The sequence below is a fragment of the Mustela lutreola genome, chromosome 2 (assembly GCF_030435805.1).
Source record: "Mustela lutreola isolate mMusLut2 chromosome 2, mMusLut2.pri, whole genome shotgun sequence".
Taxonomy (NCBI): Eukaryota; Metazoa; Chordata; class Mammalia; order Carnivora; family Mustelidae; genus Mustela; species Mustela lutreola.
Genome location: NC_081291.1, coordinates 10,834,518 through 10,856,212, shown reverse-complemented (window position 1 = coordinate 10,856,212; position 21,695 = coordinate 10,834,518). Strand labels below are relative to the sequence as shown.

General features: G+C 38.6%; 1 pseudogene; it reads left to right on the top strand.

Moving 5' to 3' along the window:
• Positions 1 to 3,105: 3,105 nt before the first annotated feature.
• LOC131823111 (olfactory receptor-like protein OLF4) overlaps positions 3,106 to 21,695 on the top strand; it is a 44,681-nt pseudogene continuing 26,091 nt past the window's right edge.

Sequence of the window (21,695 nt, the reverse complement as noted above, 5' to 3'; positions counted from 1 at the left end):
AAGAGATTAGAGCAATAAAAGAAAAATTCCCATCAAAGGGAAGCCCATGATTTGATGGCTTCACTGGTTAATTCTATCAAATACTACTTTACACCAAATTGTCTCCATCTCTTCCAAAGCACATTTGATGATACCATTATCACCCTGATACCAAACCAAAGACAACAAGAAATGTAAATTACAAACCACTCTTATTATGAGTACGGATGTAAAAATCCTCAACAAATTACTAGAGATCAGAATCCAATAACATGTTAGAAGGATTCTATACCATGATCAAGAGGAACTTTGAATTAACAAGACAGGAAACAACATGTGTTGGAGGGGATGCTGAGAAAGGGGAACCCTCTTACACTGTTGGTGGGAATGCAGGTTGGTGCAGCCTCTTTAGAGAACAGTGTGGAGATTCCTCCAGAAATTAAAAATAGAACTTCCCTATGACCCTGCAATTGCACTCCTGGGTATTTACCCCAAAGGTACAGATGTCATGAAAAGAAGAGCCATCTGTACCCCAATGTTTATAGCAGCAATGGCCACTGTCGCCAAACTGTGGAAAGAACCAAGATGCTCTTCAACGGACGAATGTATAAGGAAGATGTGGTCCATATACACTATGGAGTATTATGCCTCCATCAGAAAGGATGAATACCCAACTTTTGTAGCATCATGGACGGGACTGGAGATCATGCTCAGTGAAATAAGTCAAGCAGAGAGAGTCAATTATCATATGGTTTTACTTATTTGTGGAGCATAACAAAGAGCATGGAGGACTTGAGGAGTTAGAGAAGAGAAGGGAGTTGGGGGAAATTGGAAGGGCAACTTGAGAGACTATGGATTCTGAAAAACAATCTGAGGGGTTTGAAGTTGCCGGGGGGTGGGAGGTTGGGGTACCAGGTGGTGGGTATTATAGAGGGCACAAATTGCATGGAGCACTGGGTATGGTGAAAAAATAATGAATACTGCTATGCTGAAAATAAATAAATTTAATTTAAAAAATTTTTTAAAAAGAGGGACTTTGGCAATGACTTCTTAAATATGACACCCAAAGTACATAAAACAACAACAACAAAAAATAATGTTATTTTTTAACCATGTTAAAAACTTTCGTGTGCCAACAGACACTAGTTTTTTTTTTAATTTATTTTTTATTTTCAACATAACAGTATTCATTATTTTTCACCACACCCAGTGCTCCATGCAATCCGTGCCCTCTCTAATACCCACCACCTGGTACCCCAACCTCCCACCCCCCGCCCCTTCAAACCCCTCAGATTGTTTTTGAGTCCATAGTCTCTCATGGTTCACCTCTCCTTCCAATTTCCCCCAACTCCCTTCTCCTCTCTAACTCCCCATGTCCTCCATGCTATCAAAATTTAGTGAGTGTGCATTAGAATGAATTCTACTCGTCACACTTGATTGAATATGGAAAGGAATTTTTGAGCAAACCAAATATATTGATGGAGTGCTCTATCAGAAACCCAGGTCTCTATGGGAGCTTAGCAAATGAACATATTTAAATACTTTTCATCACTTAGTTGACTGATGTTTGGATTCAAAGTGGCCTGTTCGAAAATAAGTTCAGTGTCCAAGTATATTACTATAGAATATAGCAAGAAAACCAAGGTACAAGTCAAAAGGAATGTGGCAGTTGATTTCTCTTATGTGAAGTCACTCACTCCCCATATACCCTCCCAGAAGGATTTCAGAGGTCATTATATTCACCAAGATATTGAGAAAGTAATTTGTATGGTGTGCAACAGCTTCCTTGAAGAGCTCCTTGAAGAGCTCTGTAGTGGTTTTCCATGTATGATAGAGCTCAGATGGGGGCTGCTGAAGTTGAAATGAGTTCCTCCTGACTCCAGGAGAGAGAATGTCATCTGTGGGATACTATGTGGGAATCATTTGACCATCAAAAGGATGGCATTCACAGTTAATGTGATGGGCAGCAGGGCTAGCTTATTTTTCCCAATACATTAAACCACTGCGATCATTGGAAAAGACAATTGATCATAGTATTTCGGTGAATAAAGTAGATAAGAAGTTTTCAAGGACATAACCACCTATGTAAATATAAAAACTACTTCTAAGTTGAGGAAGTTTGGCTGAGATACCAAAGTGAGTAACAATGTCTCGCTTGATTCTCAGACCTGAGACTTTTCAGTGACCCGGATCCTCACTGCTATTGAGGATGTACTATAAAACTGCCATAGATTTATGTTCTCCATTGCCCCCTTAATCATACCCAATGTTTAAAACCTCTTTAGCTGAGAAACATTCTCTACACATTTCTTGTTTTCAGGATAAGAGAGATGATCACTAGATCACTAGGACTTAAAAAGTTTTGAAGAACTAAATTAAAATAGTTTTAGCAGTTTGTAGAACGATATCTGCATTTATCTTACTAATGTTTTTAAAGGAAATAGTTTATGTCCTTTTTTTTTTAGATTGTAGATAAAAGGGTTCAGCATGAGCATAACCATCCTGTACTTCACTAAGACTATGGCACATGCCCTGGAGTTTTGAGTGACAGCAGAACTAACATACATTCCAAGGCTTGTACCGTAAAACAAGGTGACAACTGAGAGATGAGACCCACATGTGGAAAATGCTCTATGATTCCCTCCAGATGAGGAAATTCTGAAAATGTAGGTTACAATTCCAGAGTAAGAAAAAAGGATACCAGTGAGAGAAATAAAATCTAGTTTTATTTCTGAAGACCAGTTGCACAATTGATCACAATTCATCATTTTGGAAGGTGCCAGGACAGGCAAGGGGGGCCACTTGATTAAGTGCAAGGAAAAATTGTGAAATGCCTCTGTGTAAAAAGACAGTTGTAAAATCATTAGGCCCTTTAACAAAGACTCCAGAATGCTCAGTAACCAGCATGCAAGAGTCAGGATATGAAGTATAACTTGGGATTCATGATAACCATGCAGTGCAGTGGGTGACAAATGACCACAAACCAGTCATAGGTCATCGCTGTCAAGAGAAAGTTGTCTAATATTCCAAAAATGATGAAAAAAAAAACTATATCTGACTGAGCAAGCCTGTGCAGGTAATCACTTTGCTCTGTGTCTGGATATTCTTCAACGTCTTAGGGATAGGATGGAGGTGAAACAGATGTCTACAAAAGACAGATTGGAGAGGAAGAAGTACATGGGTGTGTGGAGGCAGGAGTCCACAGCAATGGTCAGGATGATGAGCAGGTTCCCACTGAAGGTGACCAGGTACATGGACAGAAACAGCCAAAAGACCAATAAATGCAGCTTCCTTTCTTCCTAGAGTCCAAGGAGGAAAAATTCTGAAACAAGGGTTTGCTTTCTTTATTCCATGCAACTGCTGAAACCATTAGAATAGAGATGAGAACGTTGCAAATTTGGCCCCAAGCAGCAATTAATACATTAAGAGAAATTATATTGTTTGTGTTTTTTTTTTAATTTTTTTATCATATATTGTTTGTGTTTTAAAAACTCAACATGAGTGGGACTGGAGGAGATTATGCTGAGTGAAGTAAGTCAAGCAAAGAAAGTCAAGTATCATAGGGTTTCACTCATTTGTGGAGCATTACAAATAACATGGAGGACATGGGGAGATAGAGAGGAGACGGGAGTTGAGGAAAATTGGAAGGGAAGATGAACCAAGAGATACTATGGACTCTGAAAAATAATCTGAGGGTTTTGAGGGGGCGGGGGTGGGATGTTGGGGGAGTCAGGTGGTGGGTTTTATGGAGGACATATATTGCAAGGAGCACTGGGTGTGGTGCATAAACAATGAATTCTGTTACACTGAAAATTAATAAGTAAAAAAGAAATCAGGCAAGATGAAAGTTATTAAACTATGGAAACTGGCAAATGCTAGAAGTGCTCTGCTTTATACAATTTATCTTATTTTCTGCCTATCTTCTTTCCTTTATTTCTTTGTGTTTTCTTTTGAGAGAGATACCCTTAAACATTTTTCTGAGTACTAGTGTTCAAATTGATCTGTAGACTTTTATCCAAAAACAAACAAACAAACAAACAAACAAAAACCTATGAACCAGATAATAGGAAGTTACCTTTATGGCCGACAAATCCACATGGAGGCTTTGGCATCAAGTGATGAGAAGACATTCGTCTTACTCTGTCTCACAAAGCACAGGTGAGGTCCATGAATATATCCTGCTATTACTCTCTATATTCTGTGATGCATCATTATGAAGACTTAGCTGGAAATAGGTAGAATGTTCATACTGCTTTCGTGATCTATGAAAGGACTCTTATGGCAGGAGGTGCTGAAGGAAACCCCAGGCAGTGTTGCTGCCTCCCTAAATACTTAAAGAAAAGTAATGATGCATCTCTGGAGTAAGTATTGAGAAGGACATCATCAGTGCCTGGAAAATCAGGTGCTGTAATTTCTAAAACCTACACTTAATTTATGTTTTGGGCTGAGCAATTGAAAACTGGATGTTTCATATTGAATGTGGGTTATTGTAATTTTCATCACACAGTTTTCCAGGTGCCTCTGCTGTTGCACATGTGATCTCTTTCTGAGATGGATTGAAAGAAACCCCTGGAAACTGCTATATAACCTCTGATGTGATAAATGGATTTTCTCCCAAAGCAGATGCTCTAAGGGATAGCTACTTTTACCTGAGGGAGGAAGCATCCCATATATTCCTCTGGCTCTTCTGAACATTGTAAGTATCCAATTTCCTATATTACTGATCTACTGCTAGAAATACATCCAATATCAAAAATCTTTTAAAGAAATACGTACACCTGGGGGGGACAAGATGGCGGGGGAGTAGGAGGAGGCGCCTTTTCAGCTGGTACCCCAAAGTGAGCTGATTACTTACCAAAGAACTCCGATCACCCATGAAATCAGCCTGAGATCAGAATTATACACGTCTGGAACTCTACAGGGACAGAAGATGCCAGTGGGCAGGTAAAGCAGAGTGGGAAGGCAGACTGATATCCGAAGACAAACAAAAGGGGGAGGGAGCCACCAGAGGCGACCAGTTGGAAAGTAATACCCCAATACAAGGGAGAGTGCCCTGTGTCGGAACCAGCATTAACTTGGAGACTGGTTGAAAGCACTCCAAATGAGGAAAAGGATCGCGGGGGGAAATTGTGGGAATTGGGGCGGCTAGGGACAGGGGCTTAAGACGGCGGTCCCAGGACAGCCTCCCCTGGCGCTGAGGCAGAGAGAGTGCAGTGGAGAAACCAGGTCTTGGTCCCTAGGGCACCAGCACGCCGGAGAATGCGTGGGTTCTAGCTCCTGTGAGGGGATGGGAGCCACGCCAGTCCGCAGAACGCACAAGCCCTACCACAAAGCTTGAGATATTTGCGCATGTCTCTCATGCTCCTCTGAGTTACAAAGGCCCGCCCTGTGCTCTTTGACCCGCGCCATTGTTTCAAAGCCTAAGCCCCGTGCCCCAAACTCTCCCTGACAGAGGTGCACAAAAGCCCAGCCTGGTGCTTACTGACCAGCGCCCCATTCTCAGTGCCCGAGTCATGCTCCCGACCCATAGTCGCCTGTGAAAGAGGTGCACTCAAGCCAAGCACTCCCAGCCCGGGCCAGCGGCAAAATCTCAGTGTGTGATGGCTGCTTGGAACCTCTCTGGCGGTCGGGAGCTCCCAGACAGCTGCCCCTGCCTTGACTTTGGGTACAAGCAAAAGATCCTGCGCCCCCAGGGTCTGCAACTTGGAACCTGCTCTGCCAGCAGCCAAGGAGGAACTTATTTAGGCTCAGCACCCAGACTGAGGCATCTCTCTGAGTGGGAGATCAGGGTGCGGTTTGTTTTCCTCTAAAACTACAAAAACCAGGGGGCGCCTGGGTGGCTCAGTGGGTTAAGCCGCTGCCTTTGGCTCAGGTCATGATCTCAGGGTCCTGGGATCGAGTCCCGCATCGGGCTCTCTGCTCAGCAGGGAGCCTGCTTCCTCCTCTCTCTCTCTCTCTCTGCCTGCCTCTCTGCCTACTTGTGATCTCTCTCTGTCAAATAAATAAATAAAATCTTTAAAAAAAAAATACTGTTTAAAAAAAAAAAAACTACAAAAACCATCCAAGGCGATCAAGGTGAGAGAAAAAAAAATGAACAAGCATAAAAACCGCCAGAGAACAAAAGCCTGAAAAAGAAAACCAGATTCCTCAGAGCCCACCCCCTTGAGGGGAGCAGAAGGACTTAACTCAGGAAACATCATTGACTGACAACCCACGTGGCAGGCCCCTCCCCCAGAAAACAAACCAAGAAAGAAAAAAGAGAGAGAGAGAGAGAAAGAGAGAGAGAGAAAGGACTTAAAGAGAACAACCACTAATTAATAGGAAAACTTATATTGTTCCCTCATTCCCACTATTCCTGTTCTTTTTTTTTTTCACATAGGTAATTTTTTTAACCTATTTACCATCAAAGCGAGCTGTACAGTACATCACATTCCATAATACCTTCCTAACCTGAACTTTTTGATACATACACCTATGTCTTTCTTTTACATTTTTATCTTTTGAATTTCTTTTTTTTAATTTTAGTTTAGTTTAGTCTAGTTTATTTCTTTTTATTTTTATCCTCTAATATTCATATAGAATTAAACTTCAAAGTAATCCCCTTTTCCCAATCAATACTACCATGATAGGTAAACCAATTTTTTTTTTTTTTAAGATTTTATTTATTTATTTGACAGAGAGAAATTACAAGTACACTGAGAGGCAGGCAGAGAGAGAGAGAAGGAAGCAGGCTCCCTGCTGAGCAGAGAGCCCGATGCGGGACTCGATCCCAGGACCCTGAGATCATGACCTGAGCCGAAGGCAGCGGCTTTACCCACTGAGCCACCCAGGCGCCCCGGTAAACCAATTTTTAATCCCCTTTCTCTTAGGAAAGTTGAGTCCTTTAACAAAGATATCAAGATACATCCAAGAAGAATCAAAACAACCTTCCTCACACACATTGAGAATTTATAAGAACTCTACCATCTTCTTCTTCAACCAGTGTTTGTGTTTGTCCTGATAGCATATAAATCTTACACTTGGGGTTCTTTTTGACAAGGTTCTTCCTTTATTTGCATATATATTTTTTTTCTCTTGTCATATACTTGTATCAGTCTTTTTGTATCTTTTAGTTCATCTACTTCATAAATCTAACCTTGGGGCTCATCTGGGAGGAAATTCTCTTTCATTTTCCCTTTCTTTCCTGTCTCTCTATCTCTCTTTTTTTTTTCCTTTTCTTTTTTCTCTTGTTTGGGTGGGTAAACCTGATTGCTCAGAAGTGTTCCAGGGTGCACCTTGACTGCACCACAGTTGATACATCCAGATACATCTCTAAAGTTATCTCCCACCAAAATGACTAGGAGGAGGAATGCCCAACAGAAGAAAAATACAGAGGATGGACCTTCTGCAACAGAGCTTACGGCTCTCAACATAGACAATATGTCAGAAAGAGAATTCATGCTAACAATTATCCAGGCAATAGCTAGGTTGGAGAAAGCCATGGATGAGCAAACAGAATTGATTAGGGCCAAACTGAAAGCAACCAGACAGGATGTTCACAATGTTAGGGCGGAGCTTCAAGCTACAAGGGAGGAGGTTCACAATACTCTCAATGAGTTCCAATCTAATCTAAATTCTCTCAAAACTAGGGTAACTGAGACAGAAGATAGAATTAATCATCTGGAAGACAAACAGATGGAGAGAAAGGATCATGAGAAAGCCTGGACAATCAGCTTAGAAACCACGAAAACAGAATCAGGGAAATAAATGATGCCATGAAGCATTCCAACGTCAGAATTATTGGAATCCCTGAAGGGGAGGAGAAAGAAAGAAGTCTAGAAGATACAGTGGAACAAGTCCTTCATGAAAATTTTCCCAATCTCGCGAATGGAAACAGCGTCCAGGTACTAGAGGCTGAACGGTCTCCACCCAAGTTTATACATTCCAAAAAAACATCACGACATCTGATAGTCAAATTGAGGAATTATAATTGTAGGTATAATCTCTTGAAAGCCGCCAGAACAAAGAGTCTCCTTACTTACAGAGGGAAGCCCATCAGAATAACGTCAGACCTGTCCACAGAGACCTCGCAAGTCAGAAGAGGCTGGCAAGATATATTCAGGGCACTAAATGAGAAGAACATGAAGACAAGAATACTTTATCCAGCAAGACTGACATTCAAAATGGATGGAGAGATAAAGAGTTTTCAAGACTGGCAAGGCTTAAAAGATTCACAGACCTGTACCCCTGGGGATAAAAATATATGTTTATAAAAAATAAAAAATTAAAAAAAAAAGAAGCAACCATCACAATAAATGAAAAAAAAAAAAAAAAAAGACTATGCAACCACCAAGCCAATACTGCAAGAAATATTAAGGGGGGTTCTATACAAGAGGAAAAATCCCAAGAATAGCATTGAACAGAAATATAGAGACAATCTACAGAAATAAAGACTTCAAAGGTAACTCGATGTCAATAAAAACGTATCTATCAATAATCACTCTCAATAAGAATGGCCTAAATACACCCATAAAAAGGCACAGGGTTGCAGATTGGATAATACGACAGGACCCATCCATATGTTGTCTACAAGAGACCCATTTTGAACCTAAAGATACATCCAGACTTAAAGTGAAGGGATGGAGAAGCATATTTCATGCCAATGGGCCTCAAAAGAAGGCTGGGGTAGCGATTCTCATATTAGATAACTTAGACTTCAAACTAAAGACTGAAGTCAGAGATACAGAAGGACACTACATTATCCTTAAAGGAACTATCCACCAAGATGATCTAACAATTGTAAATATCTATGCTCCCATTATGGGAGCATCCACATACTTAAGAAAACGGTTAATCAAGATAAAGAGTCATATTGATATGAATACACAAATCGTAGGAGATCTTAACATGCCTCTCTCAGAAATAGACAGATTTTTGAAGCAGAAAATCAATAAAGAATTGAGCATTGAATGAAACATTGGACCAGATGGACCTCATAGATATATACAGAACATTCCACCCTAAAACAACAGAATATTCATTCTTCTCAAGTGCACACGGAACCTTCTACAGAATAGACGATATACTGGGTCACAAAACAGGACTCAGCCAATACCAAAAGACTAAGATTATTCCCTGCATATTCTCAGAACACAATGCTTTGAAACTGGAGCTCAATCTCAAGGAATAGTTCAGAAGGAACTCAAACACCTGGAAGCTAAAGAACACCTTGTTTAAGAATAATTGGATCAACCAGGAGATCAAAGAAGAACTGAAACTATTCAGGGAAACCAATGAGAATGAAGATACTTCGGTCCAAAACCTATGGGATACAGCAAAGGCTGTACTAAGGGGAAAATACATACCCATCCAAGCCTCCCTCAAAAAAAAATTAAAAAATCCATAATACACCAGCTGTCTCTACACCTTAAAGAACTGGAGAAAAAAAACAACAAATCAAACCAACTCTACACATAAGAAGGAAAATCATCGAGATTAGAGCTGAGATAAGTGAGGTAGAAACGAGAGATACAGTAGAACGTATCAATGAAACTAGTAGCTGGTTTTTTGAAAGAATCAGTAAGACAGATAAACAATTGACCACACTAATCCAAAAGAAAAGAGAGAAAGACTAAATTCATAAAATTATGAATGAAAAGGGAGAGATCACAACGAACACCAAGGAAGTAGAAACAATCATCAGAAGTTATTATCAACAGTTATATGCCAATAAGTATAGCAACCTAGGTGTAATGGATGCATTCCTGGAAAAATATAAACTACCAAACATGAACCAGGAAGTAATCGACAACCTGAATAGACCGATATCTAATAATGAGATTGAAGCAGTGATCAAAAACCTCCCACAAAAGAAGAGCACAGGACCTGACGGATTCCCTGGGGAATTCTACCGAACCTTCAAAGAAGAAATAACACCTATTCTCCTGAAGCTATTTCAAAACAGTGAAGCAGAAGGAAAACATCCTGACTCTTTCTATGAAGCCAGCATTACCCTAATCCCCAAACAAGGCAAAGACCCTACCAAAAAGGAGAATTTTAGACCAATATCACTGATGAATATGGATGCTAAGATTCTCAACAAGATCCTAGCCAACAGGATCCAACAGCACATTAAAAAGATTATCCACAATGATCAGGTGGGATGAAACCCTAGGCTACAAGGATGGTTCAACATCTGCAAATCAATCAATGTGATACAACAAATTAATATGTGAAGAGAGAAGAACCACATGGTCCTCTAAATTGATGCAGAAAAAGCATTTGACAAAATCCAGCATCCGTTCCTGATTAAAATGCTTCAAAGTATAGGGATAGAGTGAACATTCCTGAACCTCATCAAATCTATCTATGAAAGACCCACAGCAAATATCATCCTCAATGGGAAAAAGCTTGCAGCCTTCCCGTCAAGATCAGAAACAAGACAAGGATGCCCACTTTCACCACTCTTGTTCAACATAGTATTAGAAGTAATAGCAACAGCAATCAGACAACAAAGAGAAATAAAAGGTATCCAAATTGGTAATTAAGAAGTCAAACTCTCTCTATTCGCAGATGACATTATTATTTATATGGAAAACCCAAAAGACTCCACCCCCAAACTACTAGAACTCATACAGCAATTCAGCAACGTGGCAGGATATACAAAGTCAATGTGCAGAAATCAGTGGCTTTTTTATCCACTAACAATGAAAATACAGAAAGGGAAATTAGAGAATGTATTCCATTTACTATAGCACCAAGAACCATAAGATACCTGGGAAGAAACCTAACCAAAGAGGTAAAGGATCTGTACTCGAGGAACTACAGAACACTCATGAAAGAAATTGAAGAAGACCCAAAAAGATGGAAGACCATTCCAAGCTCTTGGATCAGAAGAATAAACATTGTTAAAATGTCTATACTGCCTAGAGCAATCTATACTTTTCATGCCATTCCAATCTAAATTACACTGGCATTCTTCAAAGAGCTGGAGCAAATAATCCTAAAATTTTTATGGAATCAGAAGAGACCCCGAATCACTAAGGAAATGTTGAAAAACAAAAATAAAGCTGGGGACAACGCATTACCTGATTTCAAGCTTTATTACAAAGCTGTGATCACCAAGACAGCATGGTACTGGCATAAAAACAGACACATAGACCAGTGCAACACAGTAGACAGCCCAGATATGGACGCTCAACTCTATGGTCAATTAATCTTCGACAAAACAGGAAAAAATATACAGTGGAAAAAAGACAGTCTCTTCAGTAAAGGGTGCTGGGAAAACTGGAGAATTATATGTAGAAGAATGAAACTCGACCAGTCTCTTACACTGTACACAAAGATAAACTAAAAATGGATAAAAGACCTCAATGTGAGACAGGAATCCATCAGAATCCTAGAGGAGAACATAGGCAGTAATCTCTTCGATATCAGCCACAGCAACTTCTTTCAAGATATGTCTCCAAAGGCAAAGGAAACAAAAGCGAAAATAAACTTTTGGGACTTCATCAAAATCAAAAGCTTCTGCACAGCAAAGGAAACAGTCAAGAAAACAAAGAGGCAACCCATGGAATGGGCGAAAATATTTGCAAATGACAGTACAGACAAAAGGTTGATATCCAGGATCTATAATGAACTCCTCAAACTCAATGCACATGAAACAGGCAAACATATCAAAAAATGGGCAGAAGATATGAACAGACACTTCTCCAATCAAGACTAATAAATGGCTATCAGACACATGAAAAAATGTTCATCATCATTAGCCCTCAGGGAGATTCAAATTAAAACCACATTGAGATATCACCTTACACCAGTTAGAATGGCCAAAATTAACAAAACAAGAAACAACATGTGTTGGAGAGGATGTGGAGAAAGGGGAACCCTCTTACACTGTTGGTGGGAATGCAAGTTGGTGCAGCCTCTTTGGAGAATAGTGTGGAGATTCCTCAAGACATTAAAAAATAGAGCTTCCCTATGACCCTGCAATTGCACTCCTGGGTATTTACCCCAAAGATACAGAAAAGAAGGGCCATCTGGACCCCAACGTTTATGGCAGCAATGGGCACGGTTGCCAAACTATGGAAAGAACCAAGATGCCCTTCAATGGACGAATGGATAAGGAAGATGTGGTCCATATACTCTATGGAGTATTATCCCTCCATCAGAAAGAATGAATGCCCAACTTTTGTAGCAACATGGACGGGACTGGAAGAGATTATGCTGAGTGAAATAAGTCAAGCAGAGAGAGTCAATTATCATATGGTTTCACTTATTTGTGGAGCATAACAAAGAGCATGGAGGACAAGGGGAGATAGGAGAAGGGTGTTGTGGGGAATTGGAAGGGGAGGTGAATCATGAGTGACTATGGACTCTGAAAAACAATCTGAGAGGTTTGAAGTGGCGGGGGAGTGGGAGGGTTGGGTAGCAGGTTGTGGGTATTATAGATGGCACGGATTGCATGGAGCACTGTGTGTGCTGAAAAAATAATGAATACTGTTTTTCTGAAAATAAATAAATTAATTTATTTAAAAAATAATGACTACCGTTACACTGAAAAGAAATTTTTTTAAAAAGTTATACTTAAAAAAAAAGAAAAGCAAATATATTGTATAAGACCAGCCTTACCCTGATAGCAGAACCAGACTAAGACACCTCAAAAACGAAAACTGTAGACCATCATCCTTGATGAAAATGAAAAAATCCTTAACAGAATTTTAGCAAACCACATACATTACATTAGAAGGAATCTTCACCATGATCATTTGGGATTTATTTAAAGAATGCCAAAATGTTTCAATATTTGTGAATCAATCAGTGTCATAAACCATATCAACACAATTTAGGCCGAAAAGCATATGATAATTTCATTAGATTTATAAAAAGCATTGGAGAAGATTTAATTTCATTCATGATAAAATAAAAAACTGTCAACAAAGAACAGATAGATAGAACATACCTGAATCAAAAGGCCTGTATGATAAACCCACAGCTAACAACCTACAAAATGGCAAAAAACTGAGACCTTTTCCCATAATATTAAGGATGAGACAGAGATGTCCTCACCACTTTTATTCACATGTTACTAGAAGTCCTAGCCATGGCAATCAGACAAGAAAAAGGAATATGGGGTGTCCATATTTAGAAAAAAAAAAAGAAGTAAAACTGTCACTATTTGCACATGACATGATTATTATGCATTGAAAATCCTAAAGACTCTATAAACTACTAGAAGTAATAAAAGAGTTCAGTAAAATATAAGTTACAAAATCAATACCCAGAATTCAGTAATATTTTTATATAGTAACAATGAAGTATCAAAGATAAAAATAATTTTAAAAACCCCATTAACAACTGCACCAAAGAAAATAAAATATTTATGAATAAATTTAACCGAAGAGTTAAAGGACCTATTCCAAAAACTATGACGTACTAATGAAAGAAACTGAAGGTGACATGAGTAAGATGACAGGGAAAGGAATACCATGCTCACTAATTGAAATAATTAATATTCATTCTTAATTAAGTTAATATAATATTAATATAATTATTAATAATTAATATTGTAAAAATGTCCATATTATCCAAAGCAATCTACAGATATTTTTTTAAATTTATTTATTTTTTTCAGCATAACTGTATTCATTGTTTTTGCACCACACCCAGTGCTCCATGCAATCCGTGCCCTCTCTAATACTCACCACCTGGTAACCCAACCTCCCACCCACCACCCCTTTAAACCCTCAGATTGTTTTTCAGAGTCCATAGCCTCTCATGGTTCACCTCCCCTTCCAATTTCCCACAGCTTTCTTCTCCTCTCTAACTCCCCTTGACCTCCATGCTATTTGTTATGCTCCACAAATAAGTGAAACCATATGATAATTGACTCTCTCTGCTTGACTTATTTCACTCAGCATAATCTCTTCCAGTCCCGTCCATGTTGCTACAAAAGTTGGGTATTCGTCCTTTCTGATGGAGGCATAATACTCCATAGTGTATATTGACCACATCTTCCTTATCCATTTGTCCATTGAAGAGGATCTTGGTTCTTTCCACAGTTTGGCAACCGTGGCCATAGCTGCTATAAACTTTGGGGTACAGATAGCCCTCCTTTTCACTACATCTGTATCTATGGGATAAATACCCAGGAGTGCAATTGCAGGGTCATAGGAAAGTTCTACTTTTAATTTCTTGAGGAATCTCCACACTGTTCTCCAAAGAGGCTGCACCAACATGCATTCCCAACAACAGTGTAAGAGGGTTCCCCATTCTCCACATCCCCTCCAACACATGTTGTTTCCCGTTTTGCTAATTTTGGCCATTCTAACTGGTGTAAGGTGATATCTCAATGTGTTTTAATCTGAATCTCCCTGATGACTAGTGATGATGAACATTTTTTCATGTGTCTGATAGCCATTTGTATGTCTTCATTGGAGAAGTGTCTGTTCATACCTTCTGCCCGTTTTTTTTATATGATTATATATTTTGTGTGGGTTGAGTTTGAGGAGTTCTCTATAGATCCTGGATATCAAACTTTTGTCTGTACTGTCATTTGCAAATATCTTCTCCCATTCTGTGCATTGCCTCTTTGTTTTCTTGACTGTTTCTTATGATGTGTAGAATCTTTTGATTTTGATGAAGTCCAAGAAATTTATTTTGGCTTTTGTTTCCTTTGCATTTGGAGACATATCTTGAAAGAATTTGCTGTGGCTGATATTGAAGAGATTACTGCCTATGTTCTCCTCTAGGATTCTGATGGATTCCGTCTCACGTTGAGGTCTTTAATCCATTTTGAGTTTATCTTTGTGTACGGTGTAAGAGAAAGGTCGAGTTTCATTCTTCTACATATACCTGCCCAGTTTTTCCAGTACCATTTATTGTAGAGACTGTCTTTTTTCCACTGTATATATTTTCCTGTTTTGTCGAAGAGTATTTGCCCATAGAGTTGAGGGTCCATATCTGGGCTCTCTACTCTGTTCCACTGGTCTATGTGTCTGTTTTTATGCCAGTACCATTTTGTCTTTGTGATCACAGCTTTGTAGTAAAGCTTGAAATCGGGTAACGAATGCCCCAGTTGTATTTTTGTCTTTCAACATTTCCTTAGGGATTCCGTGTCTCTTCTGATTTCATAGAAATTTTTGGATTATTTGTTACAGCTCTTTGAAGAATACCGGTGGAATTTGATCAGAATGGCATTAAACGTATAGATTGCTCTAGGCAGTATAGACATTTTAACAATGTTTATTCTTCCGATCCAAGAGCATGGAACGATCTTCCATCTTTTTGTGTCTTCTTCAATTTCTTTCATGAGTGTTCTCTAGTTCATCGAGTACAGATCCTTTACCTCTTTGGTTAGGTTTATTCCCAGATATCTTATGGTTCTTGGTGCTCTAGTAAATGGAATCAATTCTCTAATTTCCCTTTCTGTATTTTCATTGTTAGTGTATAAGAAAGCCACTGATTTATGTACATTGACTTTGTATCCTGCCATGTTGCTGAATTGTTGTATGAGTTCTAGTAGTTTGGGGGTGTAGTCTTTTAGGTTTTCCATAAAAAGAATCATGTCATCTGCAAAGAGAGAGAGTCTGACTTCTTCATTGCCAATTTGGATACCTTTTATTTCTCTTTGTTGTCTGATTGCTGTTGCTATTACTTCTAATACTATGTTGAACAAGAGTGGTGAGAATGGGCATCCTTGTTGTGTTCCTGATCTCAACGGGAAGGCTGCAAGCTTATTCCGATAGAAAATGATATTTGCTGTGGTTCTTTCATAGATAGATTTTATGAAGTTCAGGAATGTTCCCTCTATCCCTATACTTTGAAGCGTTTTAATCAGGAACAGATGCTGGATTTTGTCAAATTCTTTTTCTGCATTGATTGCGAGGACCATGTGGCTCTTCTCTCTTCTCATATTAATTTACTCTATCACACTGATTGATTTGTGAATGTTGAACCATCCTTGTAGCCCAGGGATGAATCCCACCTGATCATGGTGGATAATCTTTTTAATGTGCTATTGGATCCTGTTTGCTAGGATCTTGATGAGAATCTTAGCATCCATATTCATCAGTGATATTGGTCTGAAATTCTCCTTTTTTGTTAGGGTCTTTGCCTGGTTTGGGGATGAGGGTAATGCTGGATTCATAGAAAGAGTCTGGAAGTTTTCCTTCTGCTTCAATGTTTTGAAACAGCTTCAGGAGAGTAGGTGTTATTTCTTCTTTGAAAGTTTGGTAGAATTCCCCAGGGAATCCGTCAGGTCCTGGGCTCTTGTTTTTGGGGAGTTTTTTGATCAATGCTAAAATCTCGTTACTAGATACCAGTCTATTCAGGTTGCCAATTACTTCCTGGTTCAATTTTGGGAGTTTATAGTTTTCCAGGAATGCCTCCATTTCATTTAGGTCGCTAAGCTTATTGGCATCTAACTGTTGATAATAACTTCTGATTATTGTTTCTACTTCCTTGGTGTTAGTTGTGATCTCTCCCTTTTTATTCATAATTTTATGAATTTGGGCTTTCTCTCTTTTTTTTTTTTGGATTAGTGTAGCCAATGGTTTATCGATCTTATTGATTCTCTCAAAAAACCCGCTTCTAGTTTCATTGATACGTTCTACTGTATCTCTGGTTTCTACCTCATTGATCTCAGCTCTAATCTTGATGATTTCCCTTCTTATGTGTGGAGTTGGTTTGATTTGTTGTTGATTCTCCAGTTCTTTTAGGTGTAGAGACAGCTGCTGTGTTCTGGATTTTTCAATCTTTTTGAGAGAGGCTTGGATGGCTATGTATTTCCCCCTTAGGACCACTTTCGCTGTGTCCCATAGGTTTTGGACCGAAGTGTCTTCATTCTCATTGGTTTCCATGAATTGTTTCAGTTCTTCTTTGATCTCCTGGTTGCTACAAGCATTCTTAAGCAAGGTGTTCTTTAGCTTCCAGGTGTTTGAGTTCCTTCCGAACATTTCCTTGTGATTGAGCTCCAGTTTCAAAGCATTGTGATCTGAGAATATGCAGGGAATAATCTCAGTCTTTTGGTATCAGTTAAGTCCTGATTTGTGACCCAGTATGTGGTCTGTTCTGCAGTAGGTTCCATGTGCACTTGAGAAAAATGAGTATTCTGTTGTTTTAGCGTGAAATGTTCTGTATGTATCTATGCAGTCCATCTGGTCCAATGTGTGATTCAATGCTCTTGTTTCTTTATTGATTTTCTGCTTCAATGTTCTATTTCTATGAGAGGCATGTTAATATATCCTACTATTAATGTATTCATATCAATATGACTCTTTATCTTGATTAACAGTTTTCTTAAGTCATTGGCTGCTCCCATATTGGGGGCATAGATATTTACAATTGTTAGATCATCTTGGTGGATAGTCCCTTTAAGAATGATGTAGTGTGGGACACCTGGGTGGCTCAGTGGCTTGAGCCTCTGCCTTCAGCTCAGGTCATGATCTCGGGGTTCTGGGATCGAGCCCCGCATCGGGCTCTCTGCTCAGAATGGGGAGCCTGCTTCCCCCTCCTCCTCTGCCTGCCTCTCTGCCTACTTGTGATCTCTTTCTCTCTCTCTCTCTCTCTCTCTCTCTGTCAAATAAATATTAAAAAAAAAAGAATGATGTAGTGTCCTTCTGGATCTCTTACTACAGTCTTTAGTTTAAAATCTAATTTATCTGATATGAGAATCACTACCCTGGCCTTCTTTTGAGGCCCATTGGCATGAAAGATGCTTCTCCATCCCTTCACTTTCAGTCTGGGTGCATCTTTAGGTTCAAAATGGGTCTCTTGTAGACAACATATTGGATGGGCCCTGTCATTTTATTTATTTGAGAGAGAGACTGCACATGGTGGAGGAGAGGGAGGAGCAGACTACTTGCTAACCAGGCACCACCACAAAGCCCTGTATCATGTTCTGAGTTGAATGCAGAGGTTTATCTGACTGAGCCACCAAGATTCCCAAGTAATTTGGTTATTGATATGAATCTTGTTAACAGAAAATAATGATAGCAGTCTTCCAACACTGTTTAAATTGTTTATACACATTAGTTCATGTAAGTTTTCCAAAAATACTCATGTGATTAGTATCATTCCCTGTTTATTATGGAGGGGAAGGTAGAGCTAATGGTATGTAGCTGACTCTCTGAAGGTCAAGGCTGTGGTGAAAAGGCTCACACCTTCTGATGTCTATGGAGGGATGCCTGATTCTGAGGCTCTCTCAGGCATTAGGTTATGTTGCCTCCAATCAAATCTTATTATAACAGTTTAATGCCTAAAATATAAATGCCCGCTTCTAGATGTCAGCACTCCAGCTAAGAAGTGTTCTGTCTCTGGGAGCTCAGCCTTAGAAATAAATCACAGACTACATTGAGACTGATTAAGGTTTCCTTAGTATTATAATTTCACTTCATTGGGTTGTTACAAAGTTTAGTACATCAGCATATATTCTTCCTATGTTTTTGGTTTCCATGCTTACATCTTTTCACATCTTATGTATTTTTATTCTAATTGCTTTAAAATATCTTTTTTCATGTCTACATTTTATTTTTTTGTAATATGGATATATGTTCTATGTATTTTCTATAGTTTTACACTTCTTTTTAAATTTTATTAGAATTTACATCAGCGATATCCCAGCCCAGGAAACTAGAAAAATATGGAAATCATGCCCTATAATCCATCAGTTATATTCTCAGTTCTTTTTTTTCCCATTATGTTATGTTAGTCACCATACAGTATATTATTAGACTTTGGTGTAGTGTCCCATGATTCATTGCTTGTGTATAACACCCAGTTCTCCAATCGTTGTCCCTACCTTAATATCTATAACCAAGCTCATCTATCCCTCCACCCATCTCCCTTCTAAAACCCTTAGTTTGATTCCCAGAGTCCATAGTTTCTCATGATTCATCTCCTCCTCTGATTTCTTCCCCTTCATTTTTCTCTTCCTTCTTTTAATGTCCTCCTTGCTATTCCTTATGTTCCACCAGTAAGTTAAACGATATGATATGATATTGACTTTCTCTGCTTGACTATTTAACTCAATATAATCTCCTCCACTCCCATCCATGTCGATTCAAAACCTGGGTAATCATCCTTTCTGATGGCTGAGTAATATTCCACTGTATATAAGGACCACATCCTCTTTATTCATTCACCTATTAAAGGGAATCTTGGCTCTTTCCACGGTTTGCATATTACAGACATTGCTACTATGAACATTACCATTCCTATGGCCCTTCTTTTCACTGTATCTGTATCTTTGGGATAAATACCCAAGAGTGCAATTGCCAGGTCATAGGATAGCTCTATTTTTAATTTTTTGAGAAACCTCCACAGTGTTTTCCTAAGTGGCTTCACCAACTTGCATTCCCACCAACAGTTTAAGAGGATTCGTCTTCCTCCACAGCCTCTCCAACACTTATTCTTTCTTGCCTTCTTAATTTTTGCCATTCTAACTGGTGTAAGGTGGTATCTCACTGTGATTTGCATTTAAATTTCCCTGATGACTTATCATGATAAACATAGTTTCATGTGTCTGTTAGCCATTTAGACAAAGAAGCCATGTCTTCATTGGAGAAGTGTTTGTTCATGTCTTCAGCCCATTTTTGACTCGATTATTTATTTTTTGGGTGTTGAGATTGAGAAGTTCTTTCTAGATCTTGGTATCAGCCCTTTGCCTGTAGTGTCATTTGCAAATATCTTCTCCCATTCTGTCAGTTGCCTCTTTGTTTTGTTGACTGTTTCCTTTGCTGTGCAGCAGCTTTTAACTCGATGAAGTCCCAAAAGTTTTTTTTTTTTTCTTTTGTTTTCCTAGCCTTTGGAGGTGTGTCTTGAAAGATGTTGCTGTTGTCAAGGTCAGAGTGGTTACTGTCTATGTTCTTCTCTAGGTTTTTGATGGCTTCCTGTCTCACATTGAGGTCTTTAATCCATTTTGAGTTTATTTTTGTGTATGGTGTAAGGGAATGTTCTAATTTCAATCTTTAATATATAGCTGTCCAATTTTTCAAGCACCATTTATTGAAGACACTGTATTTTTTCCATTAGGTATTTTATCCTGCTTTGTTGAAGATTATTTGACCATAGAGCTGAGGGTCCACAACTGAGCTCTCTATTCTGTTTCATTGGTGTATGTGTCTGTTTCTTTGCCAGTATCATGCTATCTTGGTGATCACAACTTTGTAATATAGCTTGAAATCAGGCAATGTGATGTCCCCCAGCTTTGTTTTTCTTTTTCAACAATTTCTTGGTTAATCAGGGTCTTTTCTGTTTCCATGCAAATTCTGGAGTGCACATGGAACATTCTCCAGAATAGACCACATACTGGGTCACAAATCAGGTCTCAACTGATACTAAAAGATTGAGATTATTCATGCATATTCTCAAACCACAATGTTTTGAATTGGAATTCAACCACAAGAAAAAGTTTGGAAGAAATTCAAACACTTGGAAGTTAAAGACCATCTTGTTCAAAGCTATTTAAGGTCAATGAGGAAATAAAAGAAGAACTTGAAGAATTCATGAAATGAATGAGAATAAAGACACATTAGTCCAAAACCTATGGGATATGGCAAAGGTGGTCCTAAAGGGGAAATAGATAGCCATCCAAGCCTCACTTTAAAAAAATAGAGAATCTTGAATACACAAACTGTCACTGTACCTTAAATATCTGGATTATTAACAAACTAAGCCTACCCCACACATGATAAGGGGAAATAATTAAGATTAGAGCAAAGATCAATGAATTAGAAACCAGAAATATAGTAGAATGCATCAATGAAACTAGAAGCTGTTTCTTTGAAAGATCAATAAACCACTGGCCAGACTTATCCAAAAGAAAAGAGAAAGGACTCAAATTAATAAAATTATGAATGAAAGGGGAGAAATCATCACTAACACCAAGGAGATAAATACAATTATGAGAAATTATTATCAACAGCTATATGCCAATATGTTAATCAATGTGGAAGAAATGGATGTATTCCTGGAAACTTATAAACTACAAGGACTGAAACAGGAAGAAATTGACAACCTGAATAGACCCATAACCAATAATGAGACAGAAAGAGTGATCAAAAACATCCTAAAAAACAACAGTCCAGGAGCTGATGGATTCCCAAGGGAATTCTACCAAACATCCAAACAATAAATAATATCTATTCTCCTGAAGCTGTTTCAAAAAATATAAACAGAAACAAACTTCCAGGCTCTTTCAATGAGGCCAGCATGACCTTGATCCCAAAAAAAGGTAAAGAGCCCATCAAAAAGGAGAATTACAGACCAATATCTCTGATGAATATGGATGCCAAAATTCTCAACAAGATCCTAGCTAATAGGATCCAACAGTACATTAAAATAATTATCAACCATGACCAGGTGGCATTTATCCCTGGGTTGCAAGCATGGCTCAACATTCACAAATCAATCAATGTGATAGAATACATAAATAAGAGAAGAGACAAAAACTACATGGTTCTCTCAATTGATGCAGAAAAAGCATATTACAAAATACATTTTTTCCTGATTAAAACTCTTCAGAGTGTAGGAACAGAGGGAACATTCCTCACCTTCAAATAAATCTATCTATGAAAAACCCACGGTGGACAACATTCTCAGTGGGGAAAGGCTGAGAACATTTTCTGTAAGATCAGGGACAGGAAAAGGATGCCCACTTTCACCACTATTGTTCAATGTAGTACTGGGAGTCCTAGCAACAGCAATTACACAACAAAAAGAATTAAGATGTATTCAAA